Below are 14,861 nucleotides of genomic sequence, written 5' to 3'. Positions count from 1 at the left end.
GAGCCCAGATGACAGGTGCAGAGTCCGGGAGGCAGGAGGGGCGGCCCGGAGCTGCCTGCACACCCACCCTCTCAAGTGGCCCCCTCGGCCGCTGTCTTGGGATGCCTCTGGGACGGGCTTCCTAGCACCGCGTGTAAAGGACACGGGTGGCTTCACCGGTGCTGTAACCGTGGCAGAAGGCCTGAAGTCTGGGAGGGAGGCATGGGGAGGACCGTGCTCGCTGGGGTCCTGGGGACAGCCTCCTGGCTCCCCAGCCCTGGATGGCAGGGGCCATCGCCCACGCCAGAGCCTGTACACATGCCTCTGTCATCCCGGACGCCACCCTGTGCATCCTTGCCACTCCTGGCCTAAGTGTCCCTCTTTTTATAAGGACACAGGTCATGGGGTTTAGGGCCACCCTCCTGTGACGGCATCTGCAAAGCCCGTTTCCACGTAAGGCCACCTTCACAGGCAGGAGGCTGAAGCTGCAGCACAGCTCCTCGGTGCACAGAATTCAACCAGACGCCTCTCACACCACGGTGTGCACAGCCAGGGTCACACCTCTCAACACGTGGAGGGACAGTGATGTCGGTGGCTGGCGGTGTGCAATGACAGCAGATCCAGCCCCTGGACGGAGTCCACCTGACAGGCGGGCTCGCCGGGGTCTTGGGGCCCCGCACATGGACCTGCCGGATCGTGCACCAGCACTTGCTCGCAGGATGACTTTGCAAAGCAGCTGGAGGAGGGAGGAGAGGAGTCCCCCTGCAGGGCTCCTCCAAGCCCTGGACGTTTCCTCTATGTTCTCTGCCTGAGAGGCTCAGCCCTCCTGCAGCTGCGCCGGGCAGGCGGTGCCCCCGGCTCCCCGTTCGCCACATTCTTGCAGGGAGGGTTTGCCCGTGGGAGGCACTGGCCGGGAACTGGTTGAAATATTAGGTTAACCATAATTAAATCACCAACATCTGATCTTCTTTTTTTTTTTTTTAACTGCAAAAAACATTCCAAATCAACTTGAGTCCCTTCATTCTGCTGGTTGGATTTTGATGGATAACTGGTTGAACCTTGCTGAAGAGCAGCCGCGCTCAGACGGCCAAAGCAGGGGCCCCCCAAGAGGAGGCCGTGAACACTACCAGGCTTTAGCTCAGCAGGCGCTAATTTGTTGATCAGATCCTTTCAGCCCCTCCAAACTGCTGTGGGAGCAGTGTGTTATTACAGAAGTGAAGGAAGTGGTAGTTTGATTTATGATAATTTTCAGTAGGTTTTTAATCAGTAATTCCTACTAGTAAAATACAGTGGAGGTTTAGGCTGGTAGAAACTTGTACTATTGTTATTTTATTTTAAATACCACAATTTAACCTCAAAGTTAAACCTGAAGCCATTTTAATCTGAAACCCTGAGTCTGAACCCTTGAGCCCTGTCGGGGCAGGAGCGGAAGGTTCTACCCCCCACCCCACGCAAGGGGTCAAAGTCAAAACCCAGGGCAACAGAAACACTGCAGACAGTTACCTTTGGGCTCGTGTATGGGGCTCACATGAAACAAATGTGAATTTCGTGTTTAGGCCAGGGCCCCCTCTCCAGGATATCTCATTACCTCAATGTAAATATTCCAAAATCTGGGGAAAAAATCTGAAATCTGAAGCACTTCCAGTCCCCAGCGTTTCAGGTAAGATGCTCAGGCTGCGTGATAGCTTCACTTAGGTTGACAGCTCACCGTGTTTGTCAGACTGATCCCCAACTGAGGCCCGGTTGTCTGGGAAAGTTGAGCACCCCCACGAGGGAACAGCTATCACCTCTTTTTTTTTTTTTTTTTAAATACATGCTGCATTTTTATTTGTTTTACCTCTTATTTAGGACCACAACTGCCTTGAATTGGATTAATATAAATTTCAGCTTGTGATACACTCCACACATGAACCTCTTTTATTTACTTTTAATAATATAATAAATCCAAAATTAAAGCTTGTACCTTAATAACCCATATCACTGTATAATTCTTTCCAATCCCTCCTCTACCTTCCTCACATGAAGCAGTTATCATCCTAATACTCTTTATCATTTCCTTGATTTACTTTTTCATTGTTTTATTATAGCCACATATATTCCTAAAATCACAGATATTTATTTCAGTTGTTTTTAACTGTATAAAACAGTGTCATGCTTATGAAATATTTTAAAACAATGTTTCTCAGCTTAACATCATAGTTCTATGTTATCCATATTATGACATGTTGCTGTAAGTTTTTTTTAAATTTTAATTTATTTTTATTGTAAACAAATGCGATACACGTTTCTGTTTGTACATGGAGTAACAGCATACCATTTGTGTAATCATACATTTACATAGGGTAATGATGTTTGATTCATTCTGTTATTTCCCCCCCCACCCCTCCCACCTCTCTTTTCCCTCTATACAGTTCCTCCTTCCTCCATTCTTGCCCCCCTCCCAGCCCCCATTATGTGTCATCATCCACTTATCAGTGAGATCATTCGTTCTTTGGATTTTTGAGATTGGCTTATTTCACTTAGCATGATATTCTCCAATTTCATCCATTTGCCTGCAAATGCCATAATTTTATTATTCTTTGTGGCTGAGTAATATTCCATTATACCACAGTTTCTTTATCCATTCATCAATTGAAGGACATCCAGGTTGGTTCCACAGTCTGGCTATTGTGAATGAGCAGCTATGAACATTGATGTGGCTGTATCTCTGTAGTATGCTGATTTTAAGTCCTTTGGGTATAGGCCGAGGAGTGGGATAGCTGGGTCAAATGGTAGGTCCATTCCAAGTTTTCTAAGGAATCTCCACACTGCTTTCCAGAGTGGCTGCACTAATTTGCAGCCCCACCAGCGATGTATGAGTGGACCTTTTTCCCCACATCCTCTCCAACACCTATTGTTGCTTGTATACTTGATAATCGCCATTCTAATTGGGGTGAGATGGAATCTTAGTGTAGTTTTGATTTGCATTTCTCTTATTACTAAAGATGGTGAACATTTTTTTCATATGTTTGTTGATTGCTTGTAGATCTTCTTCTGTGAAGTGTCTGTTCATATCCTTAGCCCATTCGTTGATTGGGTTATTTGTATTCTTCGTGTAGAGTTTTTTTGAGTTCTTTATATAGTCTGGAAATTAGTGCTCTATCTGAAGTATGAGTGGCAAAGATATTCTCCTACTCTGTAGGCTCTCTCTTCACATTGCTAATAGTTTCCTTTGCTAAGAGAAAGCTTTTTAGTTTGAATCTATCCCAGTTGTTGATTCTTGCTTTTATTTCTTGTGCTATGGGAGTCCTGTTGAGGAAGTTTGATCCTAAGCCAACAAGGTGAAGATTTGGACCTACTTTTTCTTCTATAAGATGCAAGGTCTCTGGTCTGATTTCAAGGTCCTTGATCCATTGTGAGTTGAGTTTTGTGCAGGGTGAGAGATAGGGGTTTAGTTTCATTCTGTTGCATATGGATTTCCAGTTTTCCTAGCACCATTTGTTGAAGAGGCTATCTTTTCTCCATTGCATGTTTTTGGCACCTTTGTCTAGTATGAGAAAATTGTATTTATTTGGATTTGTGTCCATGTCCTCTATTCTGTACCATTGATCTACCTGTCTATTTTGGTGCCAATACCATGCCGTTTTTGTTACTATTGCTTTGTAGTAGAGTTGAAGTTCTGGTATTGTGATACCCCTTGTTTCATTCTTCCTGCTAAAGATTGCTTTAGCCATTCTGGGTTTCTTATTCTTCCAGATGAATTTCATGATTGCTTGCTCTATTTCTGTAAGGTACACCATTGGGATTTTAATTGGAATTGCATTGAATCTGTATAGCACTTTTGGTAGAATGGCCATTTTGACAATATTGATTCTGCCTATCCAAGAACATGGGAGATCTTTCCATCTTCTAAGGTCTTCCTCAATTTCTTTCTTCAATGTTTCGTAGTTTTCTTTGTAGAGATCTTTTACCTCTTTGGTTAGATTGATGTCCAAGTATTTTTTTTTTTTTTGAGGCTATTGCAAATGGGGTTGTTTTCCTCATTTCCCTTTCAGCTGTTTCGTCACTTGCATATAAAAATGCTTTAGATTTATGTGTGTTGATTTTATAGCTGCTATTTTGCTGAATTCATTGATGAGGTCTAGAAGTTTCTGGGGGAGGTTTTTGGACAGCTATCACCTCTTGTATTCCAAACAAGGCCACTGCAAACGTGTTTGAGACATGTTTCAAGCCTTGCTGGGAGTGAGGGTGTAAACCCCCAAGACACTAGTTAGAAGAGGTCAATTTTTTATAAGTATACAGTTCAATGCATTTGTGTATTTTAAAAGTAATTTGATTTTAAAATTCCACCTATCTGTGATTTTTTTTAAAAAGCCCTGTTTTTCAAAGGAAAACAAAACTGATTTATTCAAAGCAGCATGGGAGGAAGATAACCCTGCCCCAGCCCAGCTTCAGAGGAACCAAAAGCCACTAGTAGCACCTGGGTCCTACCAGGCCCTGAATGCTCCCGACAGCTCCGTGAACGGTCACAGAGCCTGTCACACATCGCTGGTTATTCCGTGGCTCGTCCATGTGCCAGGGCCTGCTGAGCTGCACAGACACGTCACGATGAAAGGACGCCTCACCCTGTGGAATTCACCGCCTTTGATGTTCTTGGTCAGCTCGGCTGTGGGAAGCAGAGCAGGAGCCTGGGAAAGGGGCTTGGGAAGTTGAGCTTCCGTGCAGGGCCTGGCTCCAGAAGCCCCAGGAGCTTCGGGCATGGCCCCTCACCACCAGCTGCCCCCTTGTGAAGAATGGCACCTCCATTCCAGGAAACCGTGGAGTCCGCCTTGACTCTCCCTCCCTCTCCCTTTCACATCCGGTTCAGCACAAATGCCATCGACGCTCCCTTTAAAATCGCACCCTCACCACGCTACTTCAAGCCAGTCGCCCCGACCTCGGCTTTGGTTCCACCTGCTGCCTGGTCTTCCGCTCCTCCACTGACCACCTGCAGTCCACTTTCTACACGGCAACCGGACTGTTCCAGAACAAGCCAGACGTGTTCACAACATCACAATGACTCCTCTGTCACTCAGAATGAGAGTCCTTACAGGGGCCCTGGGCCCTAAGAGGCCTGGGTTCCAGTCCTCACCTTTCGACATCAGCTGGTACCAGTCACCCTTGCCGGTTCCTCTCCAGTGGCGCTGGCTGTGGCAGACGCCCTCAGTGCCAGTCCCCAGCCCCAAATGTGGGATGCGTATGAGTTTTCCACTTCTGCGGTCATATCTGCTGAGTGTGCCTCGTGTGGAGCGCTTAGAACTCACAGCAGCGACTGTGGCTGTCCTCAGTGACGTAGGATGGATGAGATTCTAGAAATAAGTAGAAAGGAGACATAAAGGAAGGACAGGGAAATAAGATCCTGACTCAGAAGCTCCACACACTTTCCCAGGCCTGTCATTCATTCCCTAAGCCATCTCTCCCCCAGGTCTGTTCCTCAGGTTTCTGGGAAATCTGTAAACCTACCTTGTGTACTGCTGATTAGCCCGCCAATCAATAGACTGAGTGAAGAGAGAGACAGTATTTTGAGAAGCCTGTCATTTAGGGAACTTCTAGGGCTATTTATGGATCAGATGATGAAGACCACATCGGCCTGCGGATCCTGGGATTGACCACACCGCCAGAAACCGTCCTGGGATCACCAGACGGATGGCACCTCACAGACGTGCCCACACCCAGCCCTCGCCTCGTTTCCTGTAAGAGGACTTGGGAACCCCGAAAGTGCATCTCCTGCTCTCAAAATGCCCCGCCTCTGCCCTTGAATGTGTATTCTTGCTTTTCCGTGCCTCGGCTGTGCTGAAATCCTCTTCTGCCTGTAGGTCCAGGCCCCACTGGCCCTACGCTGAGTCAGAGGGCACGTGCGTGGCTGACCAGGGCTTGATTCCAGCTTCTACCTGATGCTTCTGAAGGGTCTGACCGACGTTCACTCCAGCTGTTGGTGGACAAGACCCCAGCGCTCCACTGCAGGAGAATTTTGACTTTGTTGAGTTGCCTCTCGCAGTATACACCAACCCTGATTTTACAGATGAGAAAATAAGGCCCGGATCAGCTGGGTCACCTGTCCAAGATCAGTGACAAAAGTAGGCAGAAACGGCAGCAAGGAAGAGGGAGAGGCTGGCCACCTGACCCCGCCAACGGAGAGGCCCTGGCCTGGGCCGTCCCTCTGCACCTCCAGCCCCACCTCCAGCCCCGGCCGCCCACAGACTCTCCTGCAAAGCAAACAGCATCCTATGTCTTCTGTGATTCCAGAAACTTCACCTCCTGGAACCTGAGAGCGTTTCCAAACCATGGTCAAGTTACCGTTGCTCTCACCCACACAGGCACCAAATGACCCGTGGGATGAAGAATTTGCTATCCAGCGCAGACCAGGTCCAACATCAATAGAAAGCCCTGGCCTCAAGCTGCTCAAAGGAAAGCCTCTGTTTTTAAACCTAAAATAAAAATAATAATAAATCCGACAGCTGTCAGCAAGCCAGAGTGAACCGAAAACTCAGGTTTTTGTCTCTAGCCTTCATCTTACACTGAGGTGGAATTTCTGTCCTCTGCAGTGGTTTGGGTCACATCTGTAGGTCCTTCACTGGTTCAGGATTGTCGTCAAAGCTGTCACTCAGAAAACGAATTATATCACCATTCCAGAGCCAGGGCTGCTTATTAATATATCCCCATGTTTGTTAGAACTCACAGGCCCTAGATTCTTTTTCCAAAGATATATCGGAAATGATCTTTTGGGGGAAAATGTGACTTGGTGCTAGAATCCTTCATTTTGTTTTCTCTATCCACTTTGAAATACATAAATTCAAAGAAAGATATCACCTTTGCTCACTTGAGCTACTCGAAGAAAATCCCATAGACTGACTTATAAAAGACAGAAATTTATTTCTGACAGTTCTGGAGGCTGGAAGTCCAAGGGAAGGGTTCCTGCATGGTCAGGGTCAGGGGAGGGTTCTCTTCCTGGTTGTGCACTCCCAGTGTCTTGTTGCATCTTTACAATGGTAAAAACAGGTAGCTCTCTGGCCTCTTCTTATAAAGGCCTTAATACCGTTGGTGAAGGGTCCACCCTTATTACCTAACCACTCCTCACAGGTTCCACTACCAATAAGTCAGATTTCTGTTACTATGACAGAATAGTCTGAAATAATCAACTTATAAGAAGGAAAGGTTTATTTTGGTTTACAGTTTCAGAAGTCTCAGTTCATGGTCACTTGGCCTAGTTTGGGCATTACTTTGGGCATATGGTGGCACATTTTGTCATGACTGGGGAGGTGGGAGGCAGAGGAGGCCTGTTTATCACACGATGCTAGAAACAAAGAGAAAGAAAGGAAGACACTGGCATCCCAGTATCCCTGGCAAGGTAACTCGAGCCTTTATCATATGGGAGCTGGGAGACATCAGATCGAAACTGCAGCACCAGAGTCCTGGGATCAGGGCTTGGACACATGGTTTTGGAGGGCACAGACATTTGATCCACTGCGGGCATAATGGATTAATTCTGTTCACACTACTCACTTTGGAAAAAAGAGATATTCAAAGATCAGTAGGATGCAGATTTGATACGTAAGCTTTCCAATTGTTTGAATTGATATGGATAATCTACATAAAGGATGCCAAGCCTCTGCCAGCACATACGGTGCCTTCAGAGTCCGGGACGCAGCAAGCCAATCATCTCTTAGGCGTTCCAAGTGTTGCCTTCAGATTTTGTTCAGACGTTCATGTTGACCGCTCCTCTGGTTTTTCAGTTCAGATGGCCACCTGTGGTCCTCACCCCCCCACCCTGCCTCCAGCACTAGCCAGCTCTCTGTCCCGTGCCTCATCTGCACAGTGGAGCCAGCCCCTCACAGAGGGGCAGTGACCAGCCCAGGTTTCCTACTAAGGTTGACAGAGGAGGCAAATCCTATTCCAGCCTCCACCCAGGGCAAGAGAGGCTGAATCACCCCAGGACCCTTCTGGCTGCACGGGTTTGGGGCCTCGCAATGCCAGCTAGGACCATGTTGGGGACTCCTCTGTTCAAGGCAGTTTTAGATGGGTGGGTTTTGCCAGAAACTTGGACTGGTAAGACTTCAGAGAACTATTGATCATATTGAAGTTCCTAAAAACATACACCCCGATGCATGCCCCAACCCCAGCCCCTCCTGGCTAGGGGAGAGCACAGGCCATTCCTTCCCACCTGCTGCCTGTTCTCTGTGCTGTGCCACCAGTGGGGTGGCCTGGGGGAGGGGCAGCCCCCCTTGCATGCTGCACGTGTCCAGCCTGTGAGCAGGGTGTGGGGAGAAAGGAGCAGCTCCTAGGGCAGGGGACCCCCAAAGGGGGAAGAGAAGGAGCCAGGCCCCCCCATCGCCCCAGCTCCAGGGAAGCCGTCACCGTCATTCTCAGCATCCTGGCCCGCCCCACCTGTGCAGCCACACACCCACACCTGCTAGGATACTGATTCGGGAGTGATGGCTACTGTTCTGACAACTTGATGTTCATTGTAAAAATAGAAATGGTGAAGTTTGGGGTAAATAAGAAGGCAGAGAAATCCTAATATTTTATTTTAGCTCCCCAAAGAGACTGTTTCCAGGAGTGCCCGCATGCCCACACACGTGGACACTCACATGCACACATGCATGCCACGCACACACATGAGGACTCACACATATACATGCACACACGTGTGCACTCACATGCACACATATGTGCACACATGCACATGTGAGTACTCACACCCTGAGGTGTCACACACGTTTGGGAACCCTCTGGATGCTGGGCCTGGAGCATCAGTGCTCAGACCTGACCACGAGGATCTGGGACACCAGGTGACCTGGATATGGGGGGACAGGTGGGTCACCCCCATCCAGCAAGCAGCCACGAAGTCATTCTCACTTTAGACCCAGAGGCCATGGATGGAACGTTAGCGGAGAGAAAAAGGGAAAGAGCCTTTCCTTCCTGGTCCTGCTATTGTATTTTCATGTCACCTAAGTACATCAGATCCAGTCCACTTTACTTTTATAAAGTACAATTTATCTGATTTTTAGTGGAGGGAACGGGGTGGTTCCCATTTTAGTTTCATTAAAATCAATTTATTGCCTAGGAAACGTGCTACTGCATTTTTCAGAGGGAAACTACTTGCATGGGTAAGCGGGCGAGGTTGTGCAGACGCGAGGAGCTCCATCTCTCTTCCCGCCTCAGCGCCGGAGGAGGTCGTTCCGGCTCCGGCCAGGCGGTGGCGCTGGAGGCAAAAGGTGCCGCGGCACCGTCCGGGGCGCGCAGACCCTGCCCGGCTCTCAGCGCCAGCCGGGCGCGCCCCAGCCGGACACCCAGCCGTCCTCCAGGCCGGTGAAGGCGGAGAGGGGCCGTCTGGCAGCCCTGAGGGGGGTCTGCGCCGCCAGGATGACAGGCCGGGCACAAAGCAGTATGAAAGGGCCCGGAGGACTGGGGCGCCCCGGGAGACGTGGCCTCGGAGTCCCGCGCAGCCGGGATGGGGAGCGGCGACCCGGCCAATGCGGGAAAGGAGCTGCCACGTGGGCGGGACAGCCTGGCCGCCTGTGCGCTGGACCGAGCGGCCCGCGTCGGCGCTGCAGCGAGTCCCGGAGGGCCCGGTAACAAAGCCAAATCCAGCAGCCTGGCGGTGACACGCACGTAGAATTGCCCTCACTCTGCCCTCCGGCTTAATGAGGCCTTTTCAAGTTATACGTATTATCTTTTCATATGCAAATGAGGTCAAGGTGATTGGTTTTCTGGTGTCTTAGTACTTTCCAAAATTATGATTGCCTTTTGCAAGTAAAAAGATCTCTGTCCTTCGGATCACTGTTTAAATACAGAGGATCTGTCGTGCTCTTCAAATAAACTTGAAAAATAATGAGGCCACACAGCAAAAGTTCGATTTAAGGAAGGAAGTTCTGGAAGCAAAGCTGAGTACATTTTGCTTAACTCTGCAGATTTTCCAGTGAAAGATTTCTAAAATGGAATGTTTCTGAAACCTGAAATTTTAAAGGCAAAATTAGTCTTTTCAATATGACAAAGCATATTCTGCCCCTCCATGCGCTCCAAGAAAAAAGCTATCTAGAGACATATATATTTGGATTCATTTCCAATTTCTAATTAACCTGTATTTGGTGTCATAATTATAAGAATCTCATTCTGCTTCTTAAAAGTTTGGGGGAAGGGCAAAGAGAGGGTTGAGGGGCTCATTGAGACAATTGAAGGAAGAATAATGTGAATGAGAAAAGGCCAGCGCCCCCTTCCGCCCAAGAATAACAGCATTTTATGAGGTTGAACCGTGAAGCAACGGACAAAATAACTGCACACGCCTCTCCCAGTAAAGCTCAGGTTCCTGACCGGCTTTGCAGTAAGAGAAGAAAGTGAGATCTTCTGTGATTTCATTTCCTATTTTTCTGTTGCGTTTTGCACCAACCCTGGAAAATTCTCTGAGACTTTCATCTGTGATTCACAAAAGCTTACTGTTCTGGGTGAAGCCAAGTCCTGTCTCTTTACAGATTAAAAAAAAAAAAAAAAAAAAAATGGGAGCCTTTGCCCAGGAAGCCCCTATTAAATACATCTGCTGGTGGACATGGACTCTTCCCGCACTCAGCCTCCTCACAGCCTGGCCCCAAGCGTCTGCAGATGTCCTGTTGTTATCTATCTGCTGGGCGATCTTGAATGGGACAGGAAAATGGAAACCATGTTGCTCAAATGTCTCCAGTGGCCCATTGGAAAACAGCCACGCAGAAGAGACTATGGGTGCTCTTATTTTTTTGGTCCACGCATTCTTCACACCAGATGTACACTTCAGTGAAATAGTCCTGCTCTGTAAAAAAAAGAAATGTTCGTTTCAAAATCAATGTAGTCATCTCTCCAACTTATACCATAACCCATTTTGAAATAGGATGGGAAGCAATTCACTGATATTTTGATCCAGCACTAAACTTGAGTTCAGAAAACTAAATGCCTAGATGGTTCATTATGTGAAAACTATCCAAGCTTTGGCCATTATATTCAGAACAAGTACCTATTTATCAAAATTTATTTGATCTGTTTTCTTCCCATTAAAGAATAATGAAAGGAAAGCAGTGATAGAACTTTCCTGATTAAATAACCAGAACACACAATGTTATGGTTTGGATGTGAGGTGTCCCCCAAAAGTTCACATGGGAGACAATGCAAGAAGGTTCAGAGGAGAAACGACTGGGTTATGAGAGCTTTAACCCAATCAGTGATTAATGCCAATCAGTGAGTGGCAACTGGAGACAGGTAGGTGTGGTTAGAGGAGGTGGGGCTTTGGGAGCTGATCTTGGGGTCTGTATTTATATCTGGTAAGTGGAGTCTCTCTGCTTTCTGATTGTTATGTGAGCTGCTTCCCTCTGCCACACTCTTCCACCATGTTGTTCTGCCTCACCTCGAGCCCCAAGGAAATGAGCCCGTTGTGTATGGATTGAGACCTCTGAAACTATGAGCCCCCAAATAAAATTTCCTCCTCTAGAGTTGTTCTGGTTGGGTCCTTTACTCATAGCAGCGAAAGAACTGACTACAACACACACCCTACCCAAAAAGCAGCCTATACTCAGGGACAGAGAACGGAGCTTCTAGAGAGAGATTTCTGAGTTCAAATCCCAACTCTGCCAGCTCCAAGGGTGGTGACCTGGGGCTTGTCATTTAACCTTTGAGTGCTCAGTTTTCTCATTGGTAATAATGGAAATAATAAGAGAGCTTCCTCCTGAGATGATGCAAGATGTGAGTTGATAGATGTAAAGTACCTGGGGTGGGTTCTGTGCCTGGGACACATCAAGTGCTCAGTGTATTTTACTACATTATTACTTCTTAGTTTTTTGTGCTGCTATAATAGCCTGGGTAATTTATAAAGAATGAAAATTTATTTCTTTCAGTTCTGAAGGCTGGGAAGTTCAAGGTCAAGACCCTGGCAGGTCTGGTGTCTGGAGTGGGCTGATCTCTGCTTCCAAGATAGCGCCTGTTTGTGCATCCTCTGTAGGGGGAACGCTGCATCCCTCACATGAAAGGAAGGAGCTAAAGGGCAAAGGGTTCCTCAGCTCGTTCCTCCAGCCCTTTTATAGGGTGCTGATCCACCTATGAGGCAGAGCGCTTGGGACTCCATCTCTTCCCAGGAGGCCCCGCTCTTAATGCTGTCACCATGGAGATGGTTCCAACATGAATGTTGGAGGGTACACCTTCAAACCATAGCAAGCTGCATTAATTTATTGACCTGTATGTGGAGAGCAGGCTGTGTGCTGCTCTGAGTCATTCCGTGGTGTATAGAACAGCAGCTTTCAGGCTGCACCTAGCCCTGAGTTATTCCATGTTGTAAAGTTCAGTTTGTCCTGAGCTACTCTGTTTCGACTGTAAGTTCAAAGGCAGAATAGACTTGGTAACTTGCCTGGGTAAATAGATAGCCACCAGACGCTGAGCATACGGAACTTACGGAAAGGAGTAACACCCCAGCTACATAGCACAATCATAAGGAGCAAACTCATAAAATAACTGTGCTAATAAAGATTACCTCCTGTGAACCTAATGAATGAATCAGAAGCACATTGCACAGGTCCGGCAGAGCTTATCAGTTCCACCACACGTAACCCCCTCACCTGGAACCCAGGAAAAAGAAGTACTACAAGGCTGGTTGTGTGGCATACGTGGACCCGCCACCAGACCCTCTGTGGACCCAGTGAACCTCCGACTCTCTGCCCCAAGCCTCGGCTCAGCTGCATCTCCGTGCTTGGCTAGGGTGCTGCCGACTGCACCCTTGCCTACAAACAGTTCTATGACAGCTCTGTGCCCTGCGCAAGCTCTTGGACTGGTTTACAGTCTTATCAGGCCACTTGAAGTGACTCTCACATCTGTATCTGCTCTGCCTTCACTCTGAGTACAGGCTCCTGCAAACCCGGGGCCACCTTCAGCCTTTCTTAGTCTACTGTAACCCGTACACATCATCGGGCACAGCATGGTGTGTGACTTGAGTGCTGTGGACATTAGTCGTTAAGGTCGGGATAAGAGAACCTGTGGTCGCCCAACTTATGGCTACCTGGAATCTCAAGGCCTAAGGAGGTCCGTGGTCCTGACCTGGGTGCCAAGGAGGACATCCCCTCACCCCTCCACCCTTTGACCCTGCACTCCAAGAGAGACACAGGCACACGTTGGATCAGAGTCTCCTCAGATCCCTCTTGTTCTTGAATCATATGTAGTTCTAGAAAGAGGAAAGTCAGGAGCCCAGGGAAGCTGTTTCTCCACCAGCTGTGCATGGGGATGGACCCTCCTTCTGTCCTGGGCTGGACCGCACTCTCTGGATGTGGAGGAAGCTCCGCCCAGGGCTGTCCTTGACCACCCAGCCGTGGTTCCCTGAGGCATGGTGCTCCCTGTCACCCACCAGCAGCTCCCCGGCTCCTCCTGGGCTCCTCAGCACTTCCTAGAGCCCCAGGCGACAGGGGAAAGAGCCTACCATTATCCGCAGTGCAGCAGGAATCAGGGAGTACGTGAACAAGACTTCAAAACAGCCTCTTCTGCAGGAATTAATCCTCCCAGGTGCCCAGGGAAGGCCCACCGCCATCCCCTGACCCAACACCCCCTTGAGAGTCTGTTTCTTACAGGGCTGTGACTCTGGACCCTGAGTCTCCAGGGGGACAAACTCAGACTGAACTCTGCCCTCCAGGAGGTGACTCTGAAGCAGGAAACAGACGTGACAGGAAGAGGCATATTGATAAATAGAAGAAGGGAGCTGGCTGAACAGTGAAGGACGCAGTTTGAAGGGAAGAGACGGAGGAGTCTGTACGGTGGGGCCGGGAGCAGGCCCTGTGCAGGCTGGGGCCACGCGAGCCTGGCAAACCCCAGGCTTGACAGGTGTCGCCGTGGAGATGGCTCTGCCGAGGCCGACAGGATCTCGGGGTAGCAGAAGCCCACGCTCTGAGGGCCCCGACCCTTCTCCTCCTCCTCCGGGCTGATATCATCCACTTGCATGTTGTGTGACTCATGCATGTCCCCAGCCCTGCCTGTGACTTCTTTAGATCTTACCTGTGCTTGCAGCACACATTGTTTGGTCTCTGCTGGGCACAGTGGAGATACCCAGCGTTTGAGGACAAGTGGAGAAGGGAGGGGAAATGCAGGTGCTTGTGGCAGCCCTGACCCACAGGTGCCAAAGACTGATGTGCTGTGGTCCCCAGGCCCCCAAGCACAAAAGCGTCCAGGCGGTTGCCTGAGGGAAACAGAGGATGAACAGCAATTGAGTCCTTGGGTTCATCAAAGGGCAGCGTTTCCTCAAGTGTGGGCTGTGGCTGTTTTGAGGGATATCCATACACATTAGGTAGAAAGGTCTGGCAAGACAGGATCAATAGAGACAGCAGTTTCCTTCATCTCGGGACTTCTCAGTGCCCCTGGTCTACAACTGCAGGGCGGGAGTCTCTGCCGTCAGGGGGCTGTAGTGTCTCCAGGCCCCGGGCTCCCAGGGTCTGTGTTTGTGGCTGTATCTAGAGAGTACAAGGAGGGAAGCAAAGACTGTGCCTTCCCAAATACCCGCCATCTTGAGCAGTGTCTCTGGCTTAGGAAGATCTCTGTAAGTGTCTCCTAAGAGAGAACCAAGGGCGCACCAGCAGGCGATCATTCCCCAAACTGTCCGGGCACTGTTTTTGTGGGACACTATCTTCCTGAGGGACAGAGCCTTTACCAGCATGTCTAAGGAACTCTGCCCCAGGAAAGAAGGAAAAGGGGACTGTGATGTTGTCCAGGTTCTTCATTTGATGGGTATGAGCCCAGAACCTGCTAACTGACCCTCTGATTTTCTTTCTTAGGAAAATTGTTCCTTCTAAAATTCACTTAAACCAAGAACGTCATCGTCATTGTCATTAAAACAGCCATTGTTGCTGTTGCATCTCCTCCTCTTCATTGTCCGT

Source organism: Sciurus vulgaris, assembly GCF_902686455.1.
Source record: "Sciurus vulgaris genome assembly, chromosome: 10".
NCBI classification, from domain to species: Eukaryota; Metazoa; Chordata; class Mammalia; order Rodentia; family Sciuridae; genus Sciurus; species Sciurus vulgaris.
This window is presented reverse-complemented; position numbering follows the sequence as displayed.